The sequence below is a fragment of the Panthera uncia genome (assembly GCF_023721935.1).
Source record: "Panthera uncia isolate 11264 chromosome B2 unlocalized genomic scaffold, Puncia_PCG_1.0 HiC_scaffold_25, whole genome shotgun sequence".
NCBI lineage: Eukaryota > Metazoa > Chordata > Mammalia > Carnivora > Felidae > Panthera > Panthera uncia.
This window is the reverse complement of record NW_026057581.1, coordinates 8,941,018-8,953,732: the sequence shown is the minus strand read 5'-3', so window position 1 is coordinate 8,953,732 and position 12,715 is coordinate 8,941,018. Positions and strand designations below refer to the sequence as shown.

Genomic DNA, 12,715 nt, shown 5'->3' with positions numbered 1-12,715 from the left:
ACTTGGTTAGATAATTGAATTTTTGAACATAGTCATAGTTATTGTTAACCACCCTGCGGGCTCATTGAGACGACTGAAAATTGAAGTTTCCGTTGGTGTTTTCCTAAGGACTTTCCCATCCAGGGCTTGCATAATTAGTTATAGTTGTTGTCTTTAATTCAAATAACAAATTGTAGATTTACCCTGGCAAAACTGTGTTCTGTTCGATTTACTCATGGTGTTTGTAAATGGTAGAGGTTTTGTTGATTCCCTGTAATCCACTGAATGTGAGCTCTCTAGGTTTTTCATTATCTGCAGACTTGATGAGAATACCTTCTTTGTCCTCATGCAAGTTTTTAATAAAAAAACGTAGAACAGAACACGCTAGAGAACATCCAACAGGCATGTCACTAGAAATCTCGATCTGTGGCCGTATCAGACTGGTAGCCAGCATCCTTTGGAGGCTGACCTTCTACTGGATAATCCACCTTGGAGCTAGTAGATAGCTTGCCCTTGGAGAACCCTGGCTTCAACTTGCTGTGTAATTGTGTTTGCAAAGAATCATGTTAATGTTTAAATCTAGAATCTGAGATTTTATTCACGAAGGGCATGCTCTTTCCCAGATTGGTGCTAGCCGTCCTTGGTCCAACCATACTTTCAGGGACAGTCTGTCCAGCTTTTTGGAGAGTTAACTTGAGTAAAGATACAGATCGTGGCCATGCAACAGTGTTTTTTTCCTTTTGTGAAACCACCATACATATCCATGAATCAGACCCCAAACCTTGATCCATCAGGTGAACTGGAATTCATCCATATAAAGACCCAAGTGAACGTTATATCTTGCTCCGCTGCTAAGCTCAGCCAATGAAAAGACACTAAGAAAGTACGTCAGGCTTATTCATTTTCTCTCACCACAATAAATTCTAGCCATTCCATTCATTTCTGTTTATTATTCCTAACTATTTCTGTTGCACAAACACACAATATTCACAAAATTTTCTTATCCCCAGTAAAACGACAATAATGTATGTAAGGAAATTAAGATATACAAAGGCTATTGCTTTGCTCAATGACAAGAAAGATTTTTTTAAAACCTGTGATTTGGACCACGTACTGGTTTGCCAGCCAAAGTCAACACACAGTCTGTTTTTGTAAGACCTAAGAGTTAAGAATGGTTTTCAATGAATTGTTATAGAAGTCCTTACATGGTAACTCTGCTTTTCCTCTTTGCCTGCAGAGCCTAAATATTTACTAGTTGGCCTGTTGCAGAGAACGTTTGCTATCCCTGATTTAGACTAGCCTAACTAATCATACAGCTATTGCAAATCCATTGAAGTTTCTTTGATAATTTACATTTTACTTTAAAAAAAAAAAAAAGTATTGAGTTAGGACTTCTCATCTCCTTGCCGCTGAGAAATATGCTGAAAGCGACCCAATATATTCAGGGCTTGTTTAGCGTGTAAAAAGAGACTCAAAACCATAGGGCACCAGGAACCCAAGGTCTCCGCCTCCTGGTTCTATGAACAGCCCCGTTGGGTATCCATTGATGTGAATTAGTCAACACCGCAAATGAGAGAGCCCACCATAAAACAGCATCCTTTCTCCATGGTTCCAGAAAGTCTCCAAAGAGGCTAATCAGCTATATCAGAAGAAGATAACACAAATCACCGACGTGAATAAGCACAATAAAAGAAGGATCAGAGTTTTCCTTGTCCCCCTTGATAATTCAAAGTATCTTTCCAAGGTTCTTAACCCTAATAAGTATGAAGTGAAGAAAAACACAGGAGTCATAAAACAGGAGAGTATATACATAAAATTAGAAGACATTCTCCCCATCTCATATTCCCTGCAAATATTTGCTCCCCTGTAGCGATGTCGAAACACAGGTGGCAGGTAGGACCGTTGGCTAAAGGTATGGGTGAAAACCACCCACGTCTCCTTCCACGTTACTGTCGCTGAGTCAGTGGAAGACTAGTCGCTGGCAGATCCACCGATCGGGGACTCATCTTTCGGTGAAGTATATATGCTGATGAAAAGCTGCCTTCGTCGCAGAGAGACTGCTAATTGTTTGATTATACAGGTCTTCACATTAATGAAGCACTATTGCATGGGTTTGGAGCATGGCGTGCAACCAAATTACCACCCCAGCGCTCACGCTGTGAAATCTGATTATTCATTAGCCAGTCAGTGAGTGGTGCCGACGTCGTGGCTTTTTTCAAACCGTCAAATGAGAATGACTGCTGTTCCCTCCCCCCCCCCAACCCTGCCCCACTTGAAGAAGATGAGGATGTGAATTTGTTGCATATTGGGGAAGGGGAGCGACAGAGCGAGATGGGGGTTTCCGCGAGAGCTGTTTCACACGTTTAATGCGATGTATGTTATGAAAAACCGTGAGCCAGGCGGATTGGCCTGTCCCGCAAAAATGGATTCTGGCTCACGTGGCCGCGCTTCCCAAGCGCGCTTGATCCTGGGCCTCCTTGAAACAAGCGTTCAATCACCAAATATGGTTGCTTGAATTATCAGGAATTTTGCCCTCCCAGGACTGCCTGATGAGAATCCCTATAAGGCAAGTGTCCAAAGTGTCAACAAAGGAAAGGAGGTCTTTGGTGTTTGTGTGTATGTGTGTGCAAGTGTGTGTGTGTGCGTGTGTGTGTGTGCATGTCATGTTTTTTTTTCTTCTTTTGTTTGCTTATTTTAATAACTTCTATTCCCACAAAGAAAAACAGAGTAATCAGAAGAGGACATAATTACTAGATTCATCTATCAAAGTTGTCTTAGGTTTTTTTTGTAAGTGAACAAAATATTTCCTTCATTTAAAGTGCAAAAAAACCTATTTTTTTTTATTATGCCGTTTCTGTCTATTGCTAAGACAGATAGAAACTTAGTGTGATAGGTTTAAAGAATTACTTCATATATTTCAGTGCCAATGTCAAAAGTCAGGGGAAGAATTCAGCTATGGCTCCTCTATTTATAACTCTAGCTGCATTGGGTTTCCAAAACAAATGATGGAAATCCCTGCCTCAGTACCAAGGAAAGATACCAACACTGGCAAATGGGATTATCTCTAATGAGATTACACACAATGTGATTAAGATGTGAATTGACACTCCCTGGGAGGGACAGGGAGGTTCCTAAGGAAGCAAAAACCGAAGTGGGTGAAGTATAAGAAAGAGAGCCTTTCCTAAGAAAAGGTACTCTTTTCTCAGAGCCCAAAAAAAGAGGAAGAAGGGACCAACCTTGCTTTCTCTAACCCATCCATGTCAAAATCCAAGCTTGTGATCAACATTAAAAGGGTCTCCAAAGGGAATAAAAAAGGACACAAAATCTATTTCAGACAATTAAAAAAAATTTTTTAATGTTAGTTGATTTATTTTGAGAGAGAAAGGGAGAGAACAGGGGAGGGGCAGAGAGAGACAACAAAGAGAGAGAACCCCAAGCAGGTTCTGTTTTAACAGTGCAGAGTTAACGCAAGGGCTCAAACCCATGAACCGTGAGATCGTGACCTGAGTGGAAATCAATCATGAGTTGGACGCTCAACCAACTGAGCCACCCAAGCGCCCCTCACACAATTTTTAATAACAAGACATTTGAGTCTTCTCTTCTGGATTGAAGAAGTATCCCTGCGGTAGCTTTTTGCCGTAATACACCTCCAAGGTGAACGCTGTCCTGAAGCAATCTTCTCAGAGGAATTCCCCCGTATCAAACCACGGTCTTTTATTGTTAAAGGAAACATAGAGACGCCAAAGCCAGGGTGCTCATTTATGGATGAATAAACTGGGGTTCAAGAGGCTCTGGGACTTGCCTGGCTTCACACAGTTATTTAGTGGCATTGACAGCTGGGACCGGAACATACATGCTCCGGATGAGGCTGGAGAAGGAATAAATAGAATGGAGCCCAAAGAGTGAAACGCAGGTCAAACCCACAAAAGGAAAGATAATGATGGGAACAGAATAGCAAAGGGAATATTACCTGCTTTGAAAAGTTCTTTTGAAAATAAAAACAAGACAATAGACCCACCCCTGAGTTCCAGCAAACCCTCCGAGGCCACCATGGAAGATTGTCTTTCTCTGTGACTGTCTTCAACATTCCATCATCACCACATCCGTGGCCATGAGTCTGTTCTACAAGAAAGGGACTCAAACCCCACGGGCGCGAGTAGATGAACAGGGGGAATTGGCGGAGGGGGATTTCCAAGTATCACTTGACTTTCTATTCTGATCTTGCTATACAACCTTTAGAAACTCTTTTATGTAAAGGTATAAGATAGGTATAATAATCCTTACTTGTCTCACCAGAGTGTCGTGAAGTGTCACTAATTAATGTTTATAAGGCACCTGGAGACTTTCAAATGAAAAGTTCCACATACAATAATTATGAGTATTAGCATTATTATTAACATACCGGCATCATTATCATTCATGCTCTGGAGGTTTTTGCTAAGAAAGACACTCCCAGTTATTTCTTGTGCGTGTGCACTCTCTCTCCCTCTTTCTCTCTCGTCTTCTTCTAGAACTGGTCTTCACCAGGAAGATTTTTAGGCATGCCAGTACATGAGTCAAGAAACCATCCAATAAGACGCATTGTTACAATTTCATGTGTTTTTTTTCCCAATTAAATTATTTCCAAGAAATCCCCAAATCAACCACATTACACGTAAGCCTAACAGAGTGGTTTTAAAACTGGTTTTCATCACAATTCCTTTTGATTATCTAATAAAAGCTATAATACTGCTTGGTGGACAATCACATCTGTACATTTTGCAATCCATTTCAAGGTGTTTGTGGACCTCGGGATGTAGGAAATAACTCTTTATCGCCAAGCACTGGCCCAACTACTTGAGAAACATCAGTGAATAAAGTGGACAAAAACCAATACCCTGCTGGATCTTACACGGGTAAGAGAAAGCAGATAATAAAAAAATAAACATGGTAAATCATGGAGGTTTATTATGTTAGAAAGGGAAATGCTTATGCACTGAAGAAAAAGAAGAACAGACCAAGAGGAATGAAGAGCACTTGTTAGGGATTCCATTTACAGCATGCGATAGAGTAGTTCAGATCGGTGTCATTGAGAAGGTCAGTTTTGAGCAATGATTTAAAGGAAGTGAACAAACTGGCTAAGTGTGTGTCTGGCACAGAGGTATTCCAGGGGGAGGAAAGGGCCAGTATGACAACCTTAAATTGGGCTGGTACGTTGGAGTGAGCGAGCAGGGAGAGACAGTAGGAGATGATGTCATTATTGCAATAATCGTGGTTTCAACCAGGAAGGTAGCAATAGGGACCGAGTAGTCAGATGGTCGGATTCTGGTTGGACCTGCAAAGAAGAGTCAACAGAATTTTCTGACAGTTTGGAGGCAGAACGTGAGAGAAGGGGTAGTGGGCGGATCACGGCTGATTCTGTAAAATGGAATAAGTTTGGGGGATAAGCCTATTCAAAGACCCCTGCACCACCTCTACCCTCCAACATTAAGAACATGACACCCAGGGGCACCTGGGTGTCTCAGTCGGTTAGATGTCCGACTTCAGCTCAGGTCACCACCTCACGGTTCAGGAGTTGGAGCCCTGCATCAGGATCTCTGCCGTTGGTACAGATCCTGCTTCAGATCCTCTGTCCCCCCTTCTTCTTCTCCTCCCCCACTCATTCTCCCTCTGTGTGTGTCTCTCTCTCACACACACAAAATAAATAAATAAACTTACAAAAAAAAAAAATAAAAGATTAAGAACATGACCCAAAGAGCATTTCCCTCCCGAGAGCAGGGGCTTTTCTGTTCGCGGCAGAATCCTTAGAGCTTCAAACATTGCCAGGCTCAATAAGCCTTTATTAAATGAAGAAAAAGAATCCCACAACGGAGAGTATTCCCTTCACAGAAATGCCCAATCTTTCTTCCAGTACCACCTCCTTGACGTTTCTAGGATTTATATAGAGTGAATTTGGAGGGTTTTAGCCACACGGCTACCTTCACTCCCCTTCATCCCTGCCATGCCTACTCGATCGTTTTTTGATACTCATGTAACAGGAACCTCAGCAGTACACAGCCAAATAGCAACAGGGATGGCAAGAAAGGTCGTGCCTTCCTGCGCATCATCAACATCTCAAGTAACTTTATTGCTAATGTCATTAGCATCAGTTAGTACCCCTTTCTTCCTCTCTCTAAAGGCAGCCACTTCCGGTCCCAGTGTAGAAGACACATGAGGTAGCAAAGAAAGCTGGCTAGGTGAGGGTGGTCTTGTGCTATTATTCTATAGAGCACCGAGAATTCAGAAGCCCCCAGACATGCAAATATTCTGCTCTGTTTTTACAAAGGACTGTCTAGTAGAATATGTTTCACTCAAACACACGAGGAACTACATCAGAGTCAATTCCCATTGAAGCTAAAAGCATCAAGGAGAATTGAACAAGGCAGAAGACAGAACAAAGCTTTGTTACGATCAAGTCTTGCCCACAGATAACATTACAATTCACTTGCTAGTCATGCCTTGAAGTTGAGTTAACCTCAAGCAATTGATCTACCAACCCTAATGGAGGCAGATGAGATGTCCTCTGTGGTGGTGATAGAACTATTTTGCTCAGCCCTGGGCTGATAGTGCAGAGTTTGCTTAAGATTCTCTGTCTCCCTCTCTGTGCCCCCCCCCCTTCAAAACAAACAAACAAATAAACAAACTTTAAAGAGCAAATGAACATGAGGGGGAAAAAGAGAGAGGAAAACCATAACTACAGAGAACAAACCGAGGGTTACTGGAGGGGAGGTAGGCGGGGGGGATGGGGGAAATAGGTGATGGGCATTAAGAAGGACACTTGCCGAGAGGAGCACTGGCTGATGTTTGTAAGTGATGAATCACTTAAATTGTACACCTGAAGCTAATACCACACCGTATGTTTACTAATTGGAATTTAAATAAAAACGTAATTAAAACAAAAGAAATCTGGGATGCCCGGGTGATTCAGTCAGTTAAGTGTCCAACTCTTGATTTTGGCTCAGGTCACGATCTCATGGTTCGCGAGAAGGAGCCCTGAGTTGGACTCAGTGCTGAGAGCACGGAGCCTGCTTGGTATTTTCTCTCTCTCTCTCTCTCTCTCTCTCTCTCTCTGCCCCTCCCTCTTTCAAAGTAAATAAATAAGTAAATTTCTTTTAAAAAAGAAATCTGAAAAGAATTTCCCCTTTTAGGAGGAAAACCATGACTGTACTAAGTAGATCTTTCATAAAAAAGCAAAGTGGCTAAACACACACTTTCAAAATGTGGGAGATACCTTTTGCTTTATTCCATTTCAGCTTATAGAAGTTTTCATAGAAACACTCTACTCTCAGAAAGTGGGGGAAACTTTCACCTAACTAATGAAATGTACTTTCTCCTTTTGATGTCTGTATAATTGCTAGAAGCATGAGGCTCTAAATGTGGTTGTAGTGTTGGAGGGCTGGATAATCACACACAAGTCGGAAACCAGTGCCCTCTATTTCCTCTACAAAAGAAAAGCATTATAATCCATTCACTTAAGGTAACCTTGCAGGTGTAAGACTGCAGGAGTCAATGAACAATCTCACTCTGAAATAGTACTGTCTTTGCTTATTTGAAGATTTATAGCCATTTAGCACCTTCCTTCCCTCCATGAAAATAACTTAATTCTAGGAAAATAGATTCATACATTTTGATAAAGGAATATAATAAAATAGAAAACAGTTTAAGTGATGCTTGCAAAGAGTTAGTAATAACGCAGGAACTGCTTTTTCTATGCAGTTAACTGAAGAAATCAGAACAAGATTATATATATATATGACATTATCCCCATTATATGTGTTTTCTACTTTGTATCACAGAAAAACATTGGTTGGCTCTGACAGGTGGAATCATAGGATAGTGGGATTTTTTTTGTTTTGTTTTCTTCTTTGAGATTTTCTCTATTTTCCATGAAAAAAAAAAACCCTCTTTATATTCAAGGAAAATAAATAAGCTTTGTTTTTTAAAAAAGATTTATGACCCCGGCATTTTGCAAGTACCTGAAAATTTATGCATTTAGCGAACATGGCCACCAGACTCTGCTTAGAATATAAATGAGCCCTGATAGGATAGAATGTTTCTCCTGCTTCTTTCAAATTCCAGTAGTCACTTAACAAGTATTTTTGCCCTTGATTCTGGTGCTAGAAAAATCTAATCACAAGAATATGAAGTCAGAGCTGAGACGTGGGATCTTTTGCAAAATCCACGGACCACATGATTCTCAGCGACCAATTTGTATCACAACATGGTATAAGGCACATGTTAGACAATAAATAAATAAACAGTAAGTCAAACCAGATTTAATTGACTGACTTATGACCAAAAAGCATCTGGCTTCGGCTTTCTGCTTATGCCATTTATCAGGCCAGAAGCTCCAGGGCCCTTGTCTAGGCCAAGTGGTACTTAATGGCTCTACGGGCTCCTAGCTGATGATGCAGCCTTGAAAAACAAGAGTCAGAATACCTAGACCACGGATGGCAAATATATAGTTTACAAACTCCCTACTACTGTTTCCCTAGCCAGTATTACTGATGAATCAAGGCTTGTACCCTTTATTCTTGGACATGACCTCAGAGGCTTGGAAGCAATATTAGCGGTCACAAGCAACCAATGGAGACTGTGGGAAGAACCCAATTCCCCATCTCTTTCTTGGGTGGAGTCTTCAGGTAATTATGCAGCCGTATCTTTTGAGGAACAAATGAAAGGAATTTGCTGAATGGCTGAACGGATGTGAATCTTGTAGGAAAAAGTTTTGATGACTCTGAAGTGCAGGCATCAAAGTCTTGACTGAGGATGGAGGGAAGATCCATTTCAAGGTGGCTTATTGACATAATTGGCAAGTTAGTGCTGGCTGATAGCAGGGTACCTCAATTTCTTGCCAGATGGATCTCTCCATAGGGTTGCTTATGTGCCCTTACAACATGGCTCCTGGCTCCTCCCTAAGCCTGGGATCCAAGAGAGAACAAGGTGGAAGTCACAATGATTTTTCCACTAGTCTTTCCTGAAGATCCTTTTGGCTATACAGGCCTGGCCTACTCAAAATAGAAAAGAATTACATGAGAATATGCCTACAGGAAATAGGGAACATTGGGAGTCATCTTGGAAGATGGCTACTCTAATAAGTCCCTATAGTAGATTTAAAGAAGCCAATTCTTGCTCTCAAGGAGCTTATAGTTGAAGAGGCCCCATATATGCAAAAATCCACAACAGTTTAAGGAAAAAAACAAAACTATGAAGACTGCTAGGACTCACCAATATGTATATTCCCTACTTCTTGCTGGATATGTTGCCACACCTAATTTCCTATCCTCTTGGGTTTGGGGGTGGTGATATAACCAGCCCTTGACAATGGAATATAAGAGGAGGTGATACGTGTCACCTCTAGACTATGGCATTCAAGATCCGTTTTGCCATCTCCATGTTTTCTCCCCCTTTTTTGGTGATATTCGGACACAGAAGTGTGCTTTAAGATAAGGCTCCAGATTCATTATTTTGTGTATGAATATCCCGCTTCCCAACATTATTTAGCAAAGAAACGATTCTTTTCCCATTGAATATTCTTGACTCCCTTGTCAAATATTAGTTGACCATGTACCCATGGGTTTATTTCTGGACTCTCAGAAAAGGAGTGGTGACAACATGTGCCCTTGTCCTGCTACTGATCATAGAGGAAAAGCTTTGAACCTTTCACCATTGAGTGTGTTGTGAGCTGTGGGCTTGTCATATATGAACTTTATTATGTTCCTTCTGTACCCAATTTGTTGAGCATTTTTATCATGAAAGAATGTTGAATTTTGTCAAATGCTTTTTTGGCATCAATTGAGATGATCATATGATTTTTATCTTTTATTCTATTAGTGTGGTACATAGCATTTATTGGTTTGCCTATGTTGAGCCATCCTTGCATTCCTGGGATGAATTTCCCTTGATCTTGGTGTGTGATCCTTTTAATGTGCTGTTCAATTTGGTTTGCTGCCATTTTGTTGGGAATTTTCACGTCTATATTTATCAGTAATATTGACCTATAGTTTTCTTTTTTTATGGTGTTGTTAGCTCACTTTAGTTTCAGGGTAATTACGGCTTTGTAAAATGAGATTGGGAGTATCCCTTTGCTTTAATCTTTTGGAAAAATTTGGAAAGCATTAGCATGAATTCGTCTTTAAATTTTTTGTAGAATTCACCAGTGAAACCATTAAATCTTGAAATTTTCTCTGTTGGGAGATGTTTTTATTACTGATTTACCCTCCTTACTCCTTATTGGTCTGTTCAGATTTTCTGTTTATTCATGATTCAGTCCTGGTAGGTAGTATGCTTCTAGGAATTTAACCATTTCTTCTGGGCTGTTCAACTTGTTAGCATATAATTTTCATAGGAGTCTCTCATGATCCTTTAGATTTCTGTGTTATCATTTGTAATGTCTCCTCATTTATTTATAATTCAATTTATTTGACTTATATCTCTTTTTTTTTCTTAAAAAAAGTCCAGGTAAAGGTCTGTCAATTTTGCTTATCTTTTCAAAGAACCAATTATTGGTTTTGTTTCTTTGCTATTGTTTTCCTATTATACATTTAAATTATTTTTGCTCTGATCTTTATTATTTCATTTTTCTGATGACTTTGGGCTTAGTTTGTAATTTTTCTATATCCTTGAGGTACCATATTAGGTTGTTTATTTGAGATCTTTCTTTTTTCTTGATGTATACATTTATAGGTATAAACTTCCTTCCTAGAACTGCTTTTGCTGTATCCTATGTATTTTGGTAAGTTGTGCTTCCATTTTCTTTTGTCTCAAGGTATTTTTGTAATTTTGATTTTCATTTCTTCTTTGCTTCATTGGTTGCTTAGGAGTGTGTTAATTGCCATGTATTTGTGAAACTTCTAGCTTTCTTCATATAGTTATTGGTTTTATACCATTGTGGTTGGAAAAGATACTTGATATGATTTCTATCTTCTTGACTTTGTTGTGACTTGTTTTGTGGCCCAACATATGATCTATCATAGAAAGTTCCATGTGTAATTAAGAAGAATGTGTATTCATTCAGCTGCTGTTGGATGTGGGTTAAGCCAGCTGTTGATTCTCTCTATTGAATTATTCAGTTCTAGGATTTTTGTTTGGATTTTTTATGGATTCTATTTCTTTTTTTTTAAGTTTATTTATTTTGAGAGAGAGAGAGAGAGAGAGCACAAAGCCTGGTGTGGGGCTCAATCCCATGAACCATGAGATCATGACCTGAGTCAAAATCAACATTCAGACACTTAACTGACTGAGCCAGCCAGATACCCCTCTATTTCTTTTTGAATTCATTTTGTGCATGCATTGTTTTCCTAATTTAGTCTAGTGACCTATCTGCATGTTTTATAGTTCCCTAAACTTCATTAAAAAGATCATTTTGAACTATTTGTCAGACAATTCACAGATATCCATTTCTTTATGGTCAATTACTAGTTTTATTATCATGTTTATCTGATTCTTCATGATCCTTGTATCTTTCCATTGGTATCTGTGCATTTGAGTAAGCTACCTCTTCCAGACTTTACAGATTCATTCCAACAGGGAAAGATCTTCACCATTCGGCTCAGTTTGGGGTACTAGACAGATCGGCTGGTAGTATCCATGGTCAGGTGGGGTTTGCTATCAGTGTCTCTAGTGTGGCTATGCTATTGCCTATTCTCTGATGTGGTGGGGGTGTGGAAGGATGCTACTGACTGTGCTCTGTGGTCAGATGGAGCCACTAGTTGGTCTCTGCAACCACTCTTGGTTGGGTAACACCTCAGGTTGTGCTCCCCAACCGATGGTGCTTCTGGCTGGACTCCATGTTCAGGCAGGGATGAAGACAGGGCTTTGAAATTGAATGGGACCTCAGGCTGTTCTCTGCAGCCAGGTGGAGCCACAGCCTGTGCCCCAAAACTGGGTACAATCACACGTTATGCTTCATAATCCGGTAGACCATGGCTGTATTTGGTGTTGGATGATGTCGCTGGCCAGGCTCTCTGGTTGGGCAAGGCCTCCAGCTCTACCCTGCATTTAACTGGGGCTTGAGACTGTGCTCCATGGTTAGACAGTCATAGGCTGGCCTCCACTGCTGGGCAGGGTTGCAGGCTGGGCTCCATGAATTGATGGTATCCTAGATTGGGCTTCAAGGCAGCCCAGAGTTACTGTTCAGACTCCCTGATTAAGCAGGGATAGAGACTATGCTCTGCGGTTTGGCATGGCTGCTGGCTTGAATCCCCGGCCGAGCAGGTTGTAGGATAAGCTCCACAGTTGCTGGGTTCTCTGGGATGGGACTGAACACTATGTTCAGCCGTTGTGTGAGGCTTTGAACTTGTTCCTGTGCCTGAATGGGGTCTAGAATAAGTTCCATGGCTGTCATGGCCCATTGGCTTGAAAACTTAAGTCAGGTAGAACTGCGAGCTGAGCTCCCTGGCCAGACAGGACCACACTGGCTTAGTTCTGCAAATGGGCAGAGTGGCTGGCTAAGATTTCTACTCTGGCACTCCTGGAAACAGGCACTTGGTGCACAAAGATTTGAGTTCTGGTTGCCATAAACCCCACTCCCCTTTCTGGTGATCCCCAGTGATCCATCCCACAGTGATCTCTGTGAGAAGAGACCTGAATGGGCCTCTTGAAGAGAATCTTTCGACACTGAGGAAGCTGGATGTCCACCTTGGGTTTTCTTTTCCCCACTGGAGAAACCATAGTCTCAGGAGACTTCTCTCAGTGTGGCATCTATGCTGGTCTAGAG

At 40.9% G+C, this 12,715-nt stretch overlaps 1 long non-coding RNA gene across 1 annotated transcript in view; it reads right to left on the bottom strand.

Moving 5' to 3' along the window:
- Positions 1-12,715, bottom strand: part of LOC125939521 (uncharacterized) — a 111,047-nt gene that overhangs the window by 68,311 nt on the left and 30,021 nt on the right. The window lies entirely within an intron of this gene.